The sequence below is a fragment of the Prionailurus viverrinus genome, chromosome B1 (genome assembly GCF_022837055.1).
Source record: "Prionailurus viverrinus isolate Anna chromosome B1, UM_Priviv_1.0, whole genome shotgun sequence".
In the NCBI taxonomy this organism is placed as follows: Eukaryota; Metazoa; Chordata; class Mammalia; order Carnivora; family Felidae; genus Prionailurus; species Prionailurus viverrinus.
The window spans coordinates 121,543,236-121,558,807 of NC_062564.1; the positions used below are offsets into that span (position 1 = coordinate 121,543,236).

The 15,572-nt window shown below is 39.0% G+C and overlaps 1 pseudogene; it reads left to right on the plus strand.

Moving 5' to 3' along the window:
- Positions 1 to 5,052: 5,052 nt before the first annotated feature.
- LOC125164826 (60S ribosomal protein L10a-like) overlaps positions 5,053 to 15,572 on the plus strand; it is a 56,856-nt pseudogene continuing 46,336 nt past the window's right edge.

Below are 15,572 nucleotides of genomic sequence, written 5' to 3' on the forward strand. Positions count from 1 at the left end.
ACAAATTGCTCCGGACTACCGACCTTTTTCTCTTTAGCCTTATGGATAGTTGTCACAAAACCAAACAAGGTGAATAAAGGATTTTTGAGTGGCATTTATGCAATTCCACAAGCAGTGTATGTTATTTTTCAAAATTATGAATAAGAAATGAATTTCATTTCACCTCGTTTTAACTAATTTATTTTTTTAGACAGGGATTTCTTGGCTCAAGTGATAATGCTATGCTGGGCTTTGGAAGTAAAATAGTGGGTAAAATAGGCATTGTCCTTGCTCTTACGGACATTTAGTAAAACAAGTGCATTTAAATCCAGTTGCCTTCAATAAATATGTCAAATCTGTGAATGGAGTTTTAGTTTGGGTTTCCCAAAAGCAGAGCCCAAGACAAAGTTTAGGATGCTGGTGGTTGAGCCCAAGGCTCAGGAATGAGGGAGCAGGGAGGCTGAGCCTACGAGGTCTCTATTGTAGGCCATGCTGGCTTGATTGCACAAGGACTCACGTTGAGAAGTGTGCAATGCCTCCAAGAATGCCTCCCTGCAAGCCCAAAGCTGGGAGTCCCTATCTACCACTTGCAGTGTGTGAGGGCTGCTCCCTGAGGCATGAACTCTCTTGGATATCTTCTGTGAGTTTGCATGTGGGCCACAGGAGTTCTTCCCATATCTAAGAAGGAGTTGGGGTAGAATGCGCAGACATGTTTGCTTGGGGGCTGACACTGCAGTGAATCTACGAGCAAAGGGAAATGTCCACTGCAGTGGCTTGAAACAGAAGAGCAGGGTTGAGGGGCTCTGACAGAAGGCCAGGGGCATCAACTACAAATGGCATTGTAAGTCTCTCCTTCTTTAACGCTGAACAAAAAGCATCAGGATTCAAGTCTCCAAGAGAGGAAAAAATCAGCAGAATGTGAATCCTTTCAGCTAATCTTATATAATTGGTCTGGGGATGAGATCCAACCCCCAAAAACATTCTCCCCATTCATCATTCCCAGCTTGGGAAATGCCCTAGCAGCATCCAAATCAAATATTTTTGTCCTTACGGCTTTCTTTTCTCCCTGCCTTAGCCCCACGGTCCCACGGCTTACGTTGTTTGAAAACGAATTGACATTATGATAAAGAAAACACATAGGCACGATCTACAGATAGAAGCAGTCTGGTTTTGCCAAAGGAACAAGCAGGAACTATTTTTATACACAGGAGTTAGGCTCTCATTTGTATTTGAGTAGTACATTCTAACTCATTACCAGCACAATGTGATGCTGTTTTCTCCTGAATAATAGTGATGGGTTTACATTCATCATTCCACATGTTGCCCCAGATGCTTTTAAACAGTAGCAAGCATTTGTCATTAAGTGGTGTAGATGAGGGTGGTATTCCATGCATCTGGGACCAGGTTCACGTATATATGATATATTATATATAAGTGCCAGGGTGATTAAAATATTTCATAATACTGTTTGCAACTTAACAAAATGTAATGAACTTGTATATTGAGGTGAAGGCTATTTAGGAGTCTATTATTTTTATAACTTTTCTGTAAGTTTAAGATATGTTTTCAAAATTAAATGCTAGCAAACATTACATGATATAGAGCCACATGGAAATATGCGATTGATGAAATAAGTTAGAAATAGGTAATGAATGTGATTTAACAAATCAAGAAATATTATTGCTCAAAAGAGATAAGAAGTCTTTGCTATATAAATTTGTGGATTTTTTATGACCCACAAAAAGGAAATTGATGAACTGAAACAAATTCAAAACTGCCACAGATATTAGAATTAGCAGACTAAGTCATTAACAAAGTTTCTATAACTGTATTTCAAACAATGAGGTCAGCACATGTACATCCTTGGGAGTGAATGTCTTCTTAAATTTTGTGCCCAGACATGTCTCATGTCTAACTCTAGTCCTGGTTTTGGTTCCAGATGTTGGAAAGCAAAGCTGAGACATAGAAGATTAAAAAAAAAAAAAAAGACTCAAATCAAAGTTCTAGAAATGGAAATGACAACATGTGAGATGAAAAAATATACTGAATAGGATTAATGGCAGATGACATATTAAAGAAGAAGAGATGAGTTATACTGGAGTCATACTAATAGAAACGACCCCAAATTAAATAATTTGAAAGAGAAAGTGCAATAATAATCTGTCAACTGTGAGGTAACTCAAGAGATTCTACATATAGGTTACTAGAGTTTACAAAGGAAAGGAGAACAGTAAAATTATTTGAAGTATAATGATCCAAAAAAATCAAAATTTAATGACAATTACAAACCCTTATTTGTAATTTGCAATTCGTAGTACAAATCTGTATGTAAGAAGCTTAACCCAAAGCATAAAAATCATAAAGAAACCTACACCAAGATACATCGTAAGTAAGTTGCTTGTAACCAATGATAAAGTGAAAATCTTAAAAGCAACCAGAGGGAAAAAAGACATATTATGCGTTGAAAAAAGATAACAACAAATATCTCATAGGGAACAATATGGGAAGGAAGAGAGTGGAAGAATGTTTTGAAAGTGCTGACATTTAAAGAAAGAAAACTGTCTCTCTAGAATCCTAAAATCAGCAAATATATATTTCAAAAATGAAGGCAGAATAAATAGTTTTCCAAACATACAAAAGCTGAAAGAATTCATTGCATGGAGTCCCACATGCCAAGAAATATTAAAGGAAATCCTTCAAGCAGAAGGAAAATGATACCAGATGAAAATCTGGATCTACATGAAGGAATGAAGAGCCCCAGAAATAGAATTATCAAGAACTATAAATGGTCTGAAATTTTACCCTATTTGCAAGCTCATGTCATGAGTCCTGGCAGGAGATATAAGACTCCTGTGTCAAAGACAAAGAACTTCATTACTAATAACATAGAAAGCTGCATGAGTTCTATGTTCGTGCCAGGTGACCACGCTACCCAAGTCCCATGTGTTGAAGAAACTACATGTTCATAGAGCTGTATTTGTAGTAACGAAACACCTGAAACCACCCAAAATTTCTATCTGCAGGTAAATGAACTGTGCCAGGTCCATACAATGGAATACTAGTGTGTGAGTTAAGGATGCTATAACAGAGTACTATAGACTGGGTGGCCTAATCAACAAACATTTATTTTTCATAGCTCTAGAGTCTTTAGGATACCCACATAGTTGGCTCCTTGGTGGACATTCAGTTCCTGGTTTACAGACAGCCATCTTCCTGCTTCCTCCTCTCAAAAGGACACTAATCTCATCATGGAGGCTCCACCCACATGACCCAATTACCTCCCAAATGCCCCATCTTCAAATACCTTCACCTTAGACCTTCAGCACATGGAGTGGGAGGGGGACACAAACACTCAGTCCATAGAAACTACTCATCATTAAGACAGAATAAACTATTGATATATGCTATAGCATAGATACATAGCAAACTAATTTTACTGAGTGAAAGAGGCAAAGACAAAAGGACACATTTTGTATTATTTCATTTCAATGAGACTGGAGGTCATATTTGTGGACATAAGTGAGTCTCTGGGATGATCCTTAGAGTGAGATTGCAAAGAGAAAATTTTGGGGGACAATGAATATGCTCATAATTTTTCTAAAGGTGATGAGGTCACTGGTATAAACGTATATTAAAACTTACATTGTACATCTTAAGTATGGGAGGTTTATTATGTATCAGCTATATTTCAATAAGTTTTTTTTTTAAAAAAAAAACAAAGCAAAACTACCTACCAATACGTAATACTAATGTTTTTGTGTAGTAAGGGTCTCCCCACCATTGCTTTCCTATTGGCACTATGGAAGACTGCCAGTTTTTCCTCATCGTTGTATGGCACCTGCCAATTGAGAGGTGAAGGGGCACCTCATTATTTTCCTTTGCATTTATTTGATTACTAACAAACTTACTCTTTTTTCAAACATTTAATGTTTATTTTTTGAGAGAGAAAGAGAGAGAGAATGCATGAGTGAAAGAGGGGCAGAAAAAGGGAGAGAGAGAGAGAGACAGGTAATTCTAAGCAGACTCCACACTGTTAGTGAGGAACCCAATGCAGGGCTGGAACTTGTGAACTGTGAGATCATCACATGAGCTGAAACCAAGAGTCAGAAGCTCAACTGACTGAGCCACTCAGGTGCCCCTTTCGAACATTTAAAAGAACAGCATTGTTGCTTTCAAATACAGGATGCAATTTACCTACTACTAACTGGCTTTAGTTATTACATTTCTGGGAAGGGTGATTTCCAAAAGACCTTGAATTCTGAATTACTTGACTCTTATTTGTGTAAATTCGGGGGAAAGGGGAAGGAAGACTGACAATGAGAGATGGCACAATGCATAAATACAGCACATTGAGCAGATTTTGTTTTGGAACCACTGTGTCCATGTATTTATAAATTAAGAGAACCTTGCTGGGACGCCTGGGTGGTTCAGTCAGTTAAGCGTCTGCCTTCAGCTCAGGTCATGATCTTACGGCTTGTAGGTTCGAGCCCCACGTTGGGCTCTGTGCTGACAGCTCAGAGCCGGGAGCCTGCTTCGGATTCTGTGTCTCCCTCTCTCTCTGCCCCTTCCTCACTCATGCTCTCTCTGTCTCTCAAAAATAAATAAACATTAAGAGACAGAGAGAGAGACAGAGAGAGAGACAGAGAGAGAGAGAGAAACTTGCCAAACAGAAGAGAGAAAACACAAATAAAGTGATCTGAACCTCGCTCCTGTTTCATATTCAGACCACAGAAAATACAATGTTCCATCCACATGTACAGAGATCTCTCCTCACCTCTTCTCTGTTGCACTTTTAAGATTTCTAAAATATTTTTGCAAATCACTGAAGAAAGAACAATGACCTTTATAACAAGTGCAGCTGGGCCATGGCATGGAGCCAGCTGGAAAACTTCCTCTTCTCAAGAGTTTTGCCAATCATTCCTGGCAGGAGGCATCACCGTCTGCTCAACTCCCCTGGAAAGCCTCAGATGCAGTTTGCAGAGAAGCTATTAGGGCTTTGGGAGTAAAGAAATTATTCCATCTGTGAAGACTACTTGCAGATCTTGGGGGTTAGGACTGGGAACATCAATAGAAATGGCCCTGAAGTCCAAGAGGTTTGGAGCGTGCCTTGTGAGGACACCGTGGGGTCAGTTAGGGGATGTGCCACTAATAAAGTGTCAGACTAGGAGCTACATCAGGAAAAATGAGGTGAGGAGGGAAAGAAATGAAAAATCTACTTTTGGGTTACTCACACTCTAGCCACCTTTCTAATGTGGCTTTCTTTTAAGAGAAATTTTTAGAATGGAACATTTCAGATGTAATATAGAGAAGACAGTATCCTAAGGTAACTGGCACCAACTTAAACAACAGCCAATTGTGTTTTATTAAACCTGAGCTTCTCAAAATTCAGTGAACATAAAAATTAACCTGAATTAAAGAATGCAACTTTTTGTTGAATATGCTTGGGCCTGACATTGCCCATTTCTAATAAGTTGCTAGATGATGTGGATTTTGCTGGCCAGTGGATCACTCTTGGAGTAGCAGAGTTCTATACCCCCACCTACCTTCACTCTTATTTACTTATTATCCAGTTATCTTGTCATTTCATCCATAAATATTTCAGCAAGTATCCCTAAAATATAAGTTTGCTTTAAAACCATAGTCACGGGGCATGTGGGTGGCTCAGTTGGTTGGGCGTACAGCTTCGGTTCAGGTCATGATCTCATGTTCTGTGAGTTCCAGCCACACATCCGGCTCTGTGTTGACAGTTCAGAGCCTGGACCCTGCTTCAGATTCTGTGTCTATCTATGCCCCTCCCCTGCTCACGCTCTGTCTCTTGTCTCTTTCAAAAATAAATAAACGTTTAAACATTAAAAAAAAATAGTCACGATGCCATTAGTGTACTTGAAAACATAATTCCTCAATAACATGAAATATTCAGTCACTGTTCAAATTTCTCTGATTGTCTTATAGTCATTTTATTATTTTTTTTCTCCTTTAGTTTGTTGGAATCAGGATTGAGAGAAGTTCTGCACATGACAGTTGTTTGATTTTTCTTAAGTCTCTTAATCTGTAGATGTTCTTCCTCTCCTTTTCTTTCCTTTTCTCCATCTCCCCTTTATATATCTTTGCAAGCTTTTGTTGAAGAAATTGCAGAATTTGTTCTGTAGAGTTTCCAAAAGTCTAAATTTTGCCGATTGCGTGGTTTTCATTAACATTCAGTATTCCCCTCTTATCCACAGTTTTGCGTTCCACAGTTTCACTTACCCCTGGCCAACCACAGGCCAGAAGCAGAAGATCCTCCTTCTGACATAGTTTCAGAAGGTCAGGAGCAGCCTAATACTGCATCATGGTATCTACATCATTCTCTCCACTTCATCTCCTCACAGAGGCATTTTATCATCTCACATCTGCACAGCAAGAAGGGTGAGTGCAGTACGATATTTTGAGAGAGAGATCACATGTAAATTTTATTGCAGTCTGTAGCTATAATTGTTTTATTTTATTATTAGTTGTTAATCTCTTACTGTGTCGAATTTATAAATTAAACTTTATCAGAGGTATGTATGTAAGTATAGGAAAAACATATACATAGGGTTAGGTTTCAGCCATCCACTGGGGGTCTTGGAACATATCCCTGAAGATAAGCAGGGACTCCTGGATTCCATTTTACCTCATTTTTCCTGTAAAACGGTAGTCAGCCATAAAGGTTAACCTGAGGGTGAGGGGCTAGGGAGTGATGGAGGAAAGGCTCTTTGACGGATGATATTTTGTAGGTAAGCAAATGTCTGATTCTCCCCCATTTCATCATGTTAGTGGATATTATCGCTCATTGCCATGATTAATTCATTAATTAGGGGTTATAAATGTTGATGGTTTATCATTCTCTTATCCTATTATTATCTGGCATAGATTTATAGAAAAAAAAATCTTTCCCTATCAACTCTGTGTTTACCCTGTATATTTTGCATAAAAAAGACAAGATAAATGCTTTGTCCTTTCTTTTCTTCACCAGCTTTCAAATAAGAAGTTTGATTACCTAATACTCTTTGAAGTGATTCATTAAACTTTTATTTGTGTAGCTGGAGGCTGATACCACTATAAACACATAGATTTAATTATGTTTGGTATATTTCACTCCATTGCAATTATTATTCTTAGTGATACTCAAATGTTCTCTCCTTGTCCAGAGTAGCCTCCTTGAGTTGACTCTAGTGTTGTGCTGGCAAAGAGGCTCTCAAAAAAAACCCAAAAGAACAAAAAACAAAAAAAAAACCAAAAACAAAAAAATCTATATAGTATGTAGCACTGTACCAATTTCTTTGGTGTAAATTCTCCCAACATGAGCCGATTACAAGCTACCAATATTTCAACAACAGAGTCAGAAAATAGTGGATATTTCACAATCAGCTCTAATGATCCTACATTTCCTGGCTCCATTCTACCACTGCTCTGGACACCTGTTGGTATAGCCATTAATTAAGCCCTTGTGTGTGTCTTTGCTGCCCTGTGTGACAAAATATTCCAAGTTTGTCTTGTACATTTCCTGCCCCAGGCCTGGAGTAGGCCTTTTCACTAAACAGCCCTGTTTCTCTTTAGTGGAATAAGAGAATGTTGGCAATAGGGGCTAAATTCTTGCTTCTAGACCTACAGGATGAATATGGCTACGAAAGTGGCTTCTTTTCAAAAGATAACCTATTTATAGATTTGTACTGGTAATTTTCATTTCAATTCAGGACTACAGTGTTTTTAGTAAACTTTATCTGTTACATACTCCTCTTTTCTGACACACAGAAAATCCCGGTTCCCAATGTACCAACAGAATTGTTCATTGGATTTACCCCACAATTCATGTGCAGTAATCTTAGGATAACAATACCAATACTATCTCCAACAATGTGGCTGCTGAAAATATTTTAAGATTTGTTATTGTTTTTTTCCTGTAATTCTTTTTATCTTATCACGTATCGCGTTAGGAACACATGACCAATTTACTCTGTTGTAAAGTTGATTGAACTAATTCCTTCCATTCAGTTATGCTATCAATTTGATGAATACTTAAGTTTGTTCGATATTGTTTTTGACTTTCAGGCATTGCTTTTCTACAATTTAATTTTGTATTCTAATTATGTAAAAATTCCAAAGTCAAATTTATAAAGCAAAGTATATTCAAAGAAGTCTATATCTATCTTTGTTCCTCCACCCTACTTCCTCTCTCCCACTACAGATGGTATTTTTAATAAAATGGTTTTTGGTTTATCTTTCCATTTAAAAAATATGAATATGCATATACAGTATATTCATATTCATCCCCTTCTTACGCGAACTATACTATGCTCATTTATTTCTCCATATTTTTTTAAACTGTATATATTAGGGAGGTCAATCCATTGCAATATATGGGCATACTCTATTGTTTATTCAACCACTGCCTCAATGATGAAGTTTTGGATCATTTTTAGTCTTTTTATTACAGATATGCTAAGCCTGTATTTTGCCAGCATATCTAGGGGATAGATTCTTCGAAGAGGCTTTGTTAGATGAAAGAATACATGTGTACATAATATTGCTAAATATTCTTTTCTCAATTACTGACCACCTTTAAACGCAAAAGGCAGAGAAAAGTAGAAGTCTTGAAGTACAAGTTCACCCATCACTGGTACTGGTTTCTGAGTTTAAAGTCAGGCTCCCTGACTTCAGCAAACTCAGTACTGATCTAAGAAATCTTCGCTTCATTTTTCATGACAGCTTCATTCTCTTGTCTAGAAGCATCAAATGTTTTGAAGGTTTTTTAATACTACCTAATTTATCTAAAGATGATATGTCTAAAATCATAACACAAAAATATAAGCTTTATAGAATTTTAAAGTCGAAATGTGTGTTTTGAAAATATTTTCCTTTATTACAAATGGAGAAATATAGATATTAAATAAAAAAAGAATAAAGAGTATATTACTGGAAGAGGCAAGCTTAGAATCCAGGCCTCACTTCCTGGGTTCAAAACTCTTTCATCTGCATCTGAGATTCTCAGATTATTATGCCAAAAGACACATGATTCCATATGAAAAACATGGTGCATCTTCTTGGAATGTGATTCTAAGAAGTGATTTGATTCCATGGTAAGTAATATAAAATATTTTTGTATCTAAACATATAATTGGAGTAGTAGGAAAAAAATCACATGACATTTTTAATGATAAAACATAGAACACTGTAAACCTCTCTAGCTTGTAGCATCCCATGTAGCATCTTACATCCATGAACTTCCAAAGTACCAGTTCATTCTCCTCTGTCTGAGAGCACTTGATGGGAAAATTTGAGGAGCATTGTCCACCAGTGTGCTACCTTCCCTTTGGAGTTGATAAGGATCATTTTCACTGGTCTAGTAATTAGCATGTGTACATCCTACCTGAATTGGTCTATGTATGTGACCGAGGAGGAGAAAGAAAATGAGGAAGTTACTGGTTTATCCTGTCCCCAGAGATCAGCTGGCTTCACTTTGATTCACACTTAGGTAAAAGATAAAGATAAGGCCTCCTTACCCAAGTCAGGCTGAGAAGTCTTAGAACATTCTCTGCTGCCTACCATGTAAATGCTATCACAAAATGAGGAGGAGTTGGCTGGGTAGGAGTTGCTAAAAAAAAAAAAAAAAAAAAAAAAAGGAAACCCACAGTTTCCTCACTGTATTCAGAGGAATAAATAGTCCAAATGGCTGTCATATAAATATCTTAAGCTAGAACATCACATTCTAAACAAAGACTAATTATGAAGAAAAGTTGTTTATGGCCTAGCTTATGACCTAGCAACGTGGTTCAGTCTGAATGCTTTTTAATTCCCTTGAGGACCCATTAACTCATTTCTTTGGAGGAATCATGGGAATCAATCTCTAAAATCAATGCAGAAGGTGAAAATAAAGTATGAAAATAATTACCATGGTAAATCCCTTAAAGCAACGTATGGAGTGTACATGGTTCCATACACACAACCTTATACAGTGATTTCTTTGCAAATCCAGAATTTTAACAAAGGCAAAAATAAAAGAAAGAGGTGAGTGCAGATGTCTGGGCTTTCAGTCCATTTCCATTTTTTTGAAGTTAGCTATCAGATCCCTGGGAGTTGATAATAGATGAAAAGAAAATTCTAAAGTTCTCTTGTTTACAGGGTATATACCGTTCTGACTCAGCATTAAGTCAATCCTTAAATATCCAAACCACTATTTAGATGGTACAAAGGGGTAAGGAGAGAGACCAGTTATTCCAAAGTCTGTTTTGATTGGTTGGTGCTTGTGTGTGGTTATTATATTTGTTAAATATATGATTGTAGAAATCAGATGAAATGCAGGAGTTGATGCATGCACAGCATATGGGTACTTCATGTTATAGGTCGCAGGAAATGGAGTTTATATTTTATAGTATTACTTTTCCTCTGATAAAGTATCTGCATATCTCAGTCATCTTAAGTTACTCTAATCCAAACTTCATACCAACAAGGCAAAATGTGACTAAATCAAATTAATCGAGCTGGCAATGAAGCCCTCGGAGTTTATTCAGCTAATTAAGATCAAAGGTTCTGAGGATTGTCCATAATGGTTGATTTTAAAGGACAAGCTTCTTTTCTGGCGTGCGACTTCCTGTTAAAGGTCTGGATGTTTGTGCTCCATGGAACAGTGGTAGTTCTGGGTTGGAAAGTTGCTTAAGCCATCACGCAACTAAGAATCAGAGTTAGTGGCTTACAAGCAGTGGAAAAAGAAAGCTGGCTGAGAAATGTTTGGGGATGTTTTTAATGCTTTTGGGTCTTTTGCCACAATGTGCTTTGAGTTATTTGATCACCAAATGTGCACCCTTACAAAATGTGCCTTTTTTTAAAATTTCCACTGAAAGATTTGCATAAAGTATCTGTTTGACTAAGGGCACCTGGGTGGCTCAGTAGGTTAAATGGCCAACTTTGGCTCAGGTCATGATCTCATGGTTTGTGGGTCCGAGCCCCACATTTGACTCTGTGCTGACAGCTCAGAGCCAGGAGCCTGCTTAGGATTCTGGGTCTCCCTCTCTCTTGGCCCCTCCCCTGCTCGCACTCTGTCTCTCTGTGCCAAAAATAAATAAACATTAAAAAAATTTTTTTAATAAAAATTTAAAAAAACCCATAAAAACAAAGTATCTGTTTAACTAGACTGACTAGCCGGAGAGTCTGCAGTATAGAAGGACAAATTAGGGAACTGTATGTATCCACACTGAGCAAGAAATTGACAAAGCCATTTGTCACACCCCAAGGTTTAATATCGATTCAAAAGCCTTTAGTGAGACCAGGAATTGAGAGATCCATTTGAAGAAACTTATGAAAACTTCAGAATTTAGAACAATAACCTGGTGACGCTGCACTCACGTCAGATCATGTGAGCCAGAGCCACGATGACAAACAAATCTTGTCTGGGCACAGTCACACCGTGCGAGTGACAGAGTGGCTGCTGCCCTGTGAGCCCACGCAGCTCTTAGGGACTGTCACCTCTTATCACCACTCTTCTCCCAAACCACGCAGCCTATCGAAGTGTTTCTCCCAACCAACGCACACAGCACTCATCCTGAGAATTATAGTAATTTCTTTCATTTTCTTATATGTACTATAACGTTTAATACCTCCACTAAATAGGCCCTTGGAAATGGTCCAACCTGCCTCAGCATAGGGTTTGAGGCAGGACCCAGGTGTCAGTCAGAACACAATTTTGAGTCCCAACTCTCTGCCACTTACAAGTTATGTACGATTGGACAATTTACTTAACTTTTACAAGGCTCAGTTTCTTTTTCTGTAAATTGAGGCTAATCATACCTACCTAATAGAATTGTCGTAAGCATTAAATAATGCTTCCTGCACAAGTCCCTTAACACAGTGCTAAATACATAAGAAGCACTCTATAAATGTTAACTAACTATATATATATATTTTTAAATGTTAAGAAGGGGGTGGAGGGGTGCCTAGGTGGCTCAGTGGGTTAAGTGTCCAACTTCAGCTCAGGCCATGATGTCACTGCTCGTGAGTTCAAGCCCCATGTCGGACTCTGTGCTGACAGCTTGCCCTGGAGCCTGCTTCAGATTCTGTGTCTTCCCTTCTCTCTGCCCTACCTCCACTCTCTCTCTCTCTCTCTCAAAAATAAACAAACATTGAAAAAAAGAAGGGGGTTGAAATGTAAAGATGAAATTCAAAGGGGCCTATTCATCCCATTGAAATTAGCTCAGTATTGGAGTGAGTTAAATGTAATTGTTGGTATCTGACAGGTTTTGACCTATAGAAATGGCAGTTTTATCTGTTTAATGTCATTGTGTTCAAAGAAGCACAGAAAATGAATAAGCTTGATGATTAAGAATTCTGCAGGATGAAGGAGTGCCTGAGGGGCTCAGATGGTTAAGCATCTGATTCTTGGTTTCGACTCAGGTCACGATCTCACGGCTTCATGGGTCCGGGCCCCCTCATAGGGCTCTGCGCTGACCGCACAGAACCTGCTTGGGATTCTCTCTCTTCTTCTCTCTTTGCCCCTCCCCCACTCATTTGTCTCTGTCTCTCTCAAAAAAATAAAAAAATTTTAAAACGTAAGAAAAAAAGAATTAAAAAAAAAAGAAAAAGAGAATTTGCAGGATGGCGATTCTGTGCAGAATGTTCACTATGTCCTCCCCCTGTATCTCTCAGTTGCTTCCATACCTGGTTTAAGATGGAGGTGATTACTGAAAAGCTGTCTGCACTAGAATATAAGTTCTTTAAAAGACAGTTCTTGTGCCTTGCTACATTTGCTCCTGGAAATAAAGCCTCCTTAACATAAAAAGCTCAATATCATATAAAGTATAGAAATTCCCTCAGGAGAACTCTTAAGAGACTCTCAAAAAGAACAAAGGGAAAAGAAAGGAAAAATATTGCTCTTTACTTATGTGTTGTTTTGCCTTTATATGTCCCTGTGGTTTTCCTAAGCGGGAATGATCAGGTCACCACCTATGTTGGAAAATAATTTTATTTTCAACATGTTGGTCAAGGCAGCTTATGTCCTAAAACTCTTTCCACTGGGAAGAAAGGAAAAAGAGTGTGCTGCGTCTTCCATACTAGCGTCAGAAGGCAAGAACTTTGGAATACACACCAAGCATCTCATTTAGAGACTTTGGGCAAGAATCACAAAGCACTTGGACTTGTGGCAAAAGCCAAAATGAAAGTCAGTTGTTTCTTCTTCTTTTGCCAATTCCAGTGGCAGGCTCTGGCCTGCAGATCTCAGGATTTTTAAATGTCTTTCCAGCACAGAACTGCTTTCATGTTTGTATTCTTATTGCTAAATCTGGACCTCTTCTCACAGCGTCCTTCTTGCATTGTGTCCAGGAGCCCTTTTTTGTTTGGAAGTGTTCTGAGTTTTCTCTTCATGGAAACCAACGCCCCAGTTTGCACTGATGTAAATGTCCTTCCTGCCTCCTACACTGTGGAGCACGGCTTGCCAAAATGCATTAAAAAGTGAATCCATTTGAGTAAGGGCCATGAAATCAAACTGTTTACAAGCCTTCATGTTCTTGATTGAATACCTCAGAATTCCATTTTTAAATCTTTCAATATGGAAGCCATCAAGAGACTCTCACCCAGCCACAAACAACAACAGACGGTAACAAAATCCTAGCATTACTGATGTCCTGAAGTAGTTGTGATGCCCTTATCTTCCAGATGTCTTTCTTCTTCATTCACTTGATTGTATCCTAAAATTAGGAAGCCTGTGAAATCTTTTGCAGGCAGAAGATTGTTTTCTGTCTGGAAGTTGGAAGAAGAGCTTGGAGTCCAAGCTTAGTACTGGTGTGCATCTGTTCTCCTTCTTCAACAGACACTGAGGGTACAAAGACAAATGAAAGACTATTCCCATCAGAAGGATCTCTCATCCAGTTAGTGAGGAAATGAGAGAAATGAAGGATCGGGAGGCAGGCACGCAAGAGTTGCCATGGGAAAACCAAGGGAGGTTACCGAAGGGTTGCAGGAGAAGACATTTTACCTACGTCCCACAAGACACCAGGAAAAAAAAAACCATACAGGTGTAAGATAACACATTTCCAACCTAGGACAAAACAAGTGTGAAAGCATATGTGGTGGTTTAGTTCAGGCTGTTATAACAAAAGCTCATAAATGGGATGGCTTATAAGCAACAGAAGTTTATTCCTCACAGTTCTGGAGGCTGGGAGTCTGAGCTCAAGGTGCCGTGGTGGGCGGGTTCTGGTGAGAACCCCCTTCTGGGCTGCAGGCTGCTGACTTCTCACTGTGACCTAATGTGGTGGGAAGAGAGCTAGAGAGCTCTCTGGGGTCTCTTTTATAGCACACTAATCCCACCCATGAGGGCTCTGCCCTCATGACCTAGTCACCTCCCATAGGCCCCACCTCCTATGGGGGTTAGGATTTAAATACATGAATTTGGGGGAGACAAATACAAGCATTCATTCCATAACAGTGGTAATGGTGCACTGGCTCTCAAACTTGTAACCACAAGACAAATTTTAAAAGATACTCATGCTGGCGTTTCATCCTTAGAAATTCCACTTGAATTGGTACAGGATTCATTCTGGGCATTGGGACTTTTAGAAGCTCCACTGGGTATCAGAATGTGCTGCTCATGTTGAGAACCTCAGGTGTAAATTTTCCTCTATCTGGACTGTAGAGCTTGTGGGGGATGAGTAGAGAAGAGACTGATAAAGTAGGTGGGGTTCACTGCGTGAAGCTCAGACTTAAAGTAAAGGTAATGGGGTAGTCCTCAAGGATGTCATACAGGTAAATAATAAAAGCGAATTTGCTGATTAGAGCAAGACCTTAGCTAGGAGGCAGTTGAATGGATTGTGGACATGACATTGTGAGTATATTGTGGGTAGGGTGGGAAAAGGGATAATCCTCGGGGAAAAAAATAGACTTGTCAGAGGAAGGCTATGGCTGGGACTCGGGAAGGACCTGTTGACAGGTGGCACTAAGGCGGTGCGAGGGCTGCACATTGCAGCCTAATACAGCAGTGACAGATGAGCATAGGAGTCCTTACCTGGGTAATTCCACACATACACCCACATTTTCCAAGGCTTCAGGATAAAGAAGAGGCTTTTTTTTTGTTGTTGGTCTACCTGGATTACTGTCCTTTGTGCTTGTCTCCTTTTTGCTTGTGGAGAATAATCCTCGAGGAACTGCAACTGAGCTCAAAGCTAATCAGAGTGGTAAGCATCTTTTAATAAAGAAAATGAGGTAATTCGACAGGGCTTTCGTTCCTTCCATCCGTTTTGCAAGCCAAGGCACATTTCTTTGCTTCTTCTATCCTTGCTCCTCTGAAAACACTGCAGCGATTAAAAAAAAAAAAAAAAAGGCTCTTCTGTCTGAGTTCTCTGAGATTCTCTTCCTTTATTGATAAAAATGTTACCAACCAATAGGGCAGTTTCACCAGTCCTAAGTACCCCACCAGCTACTTTGGCCTCCAGGCCGTGTCTCCTGTCCTGCAGAAGAACTGATTTCTTCTGGTTCAGTCCTTTAACAGCTGAAGAACTTACAAGTGCCCTATCAGAATAATTATGGCCAGAAGAGATGTAGCAATGGTGTGTGGCTAATTGGCAGGGTGAGCTCTGGCTTATGTAACGGTT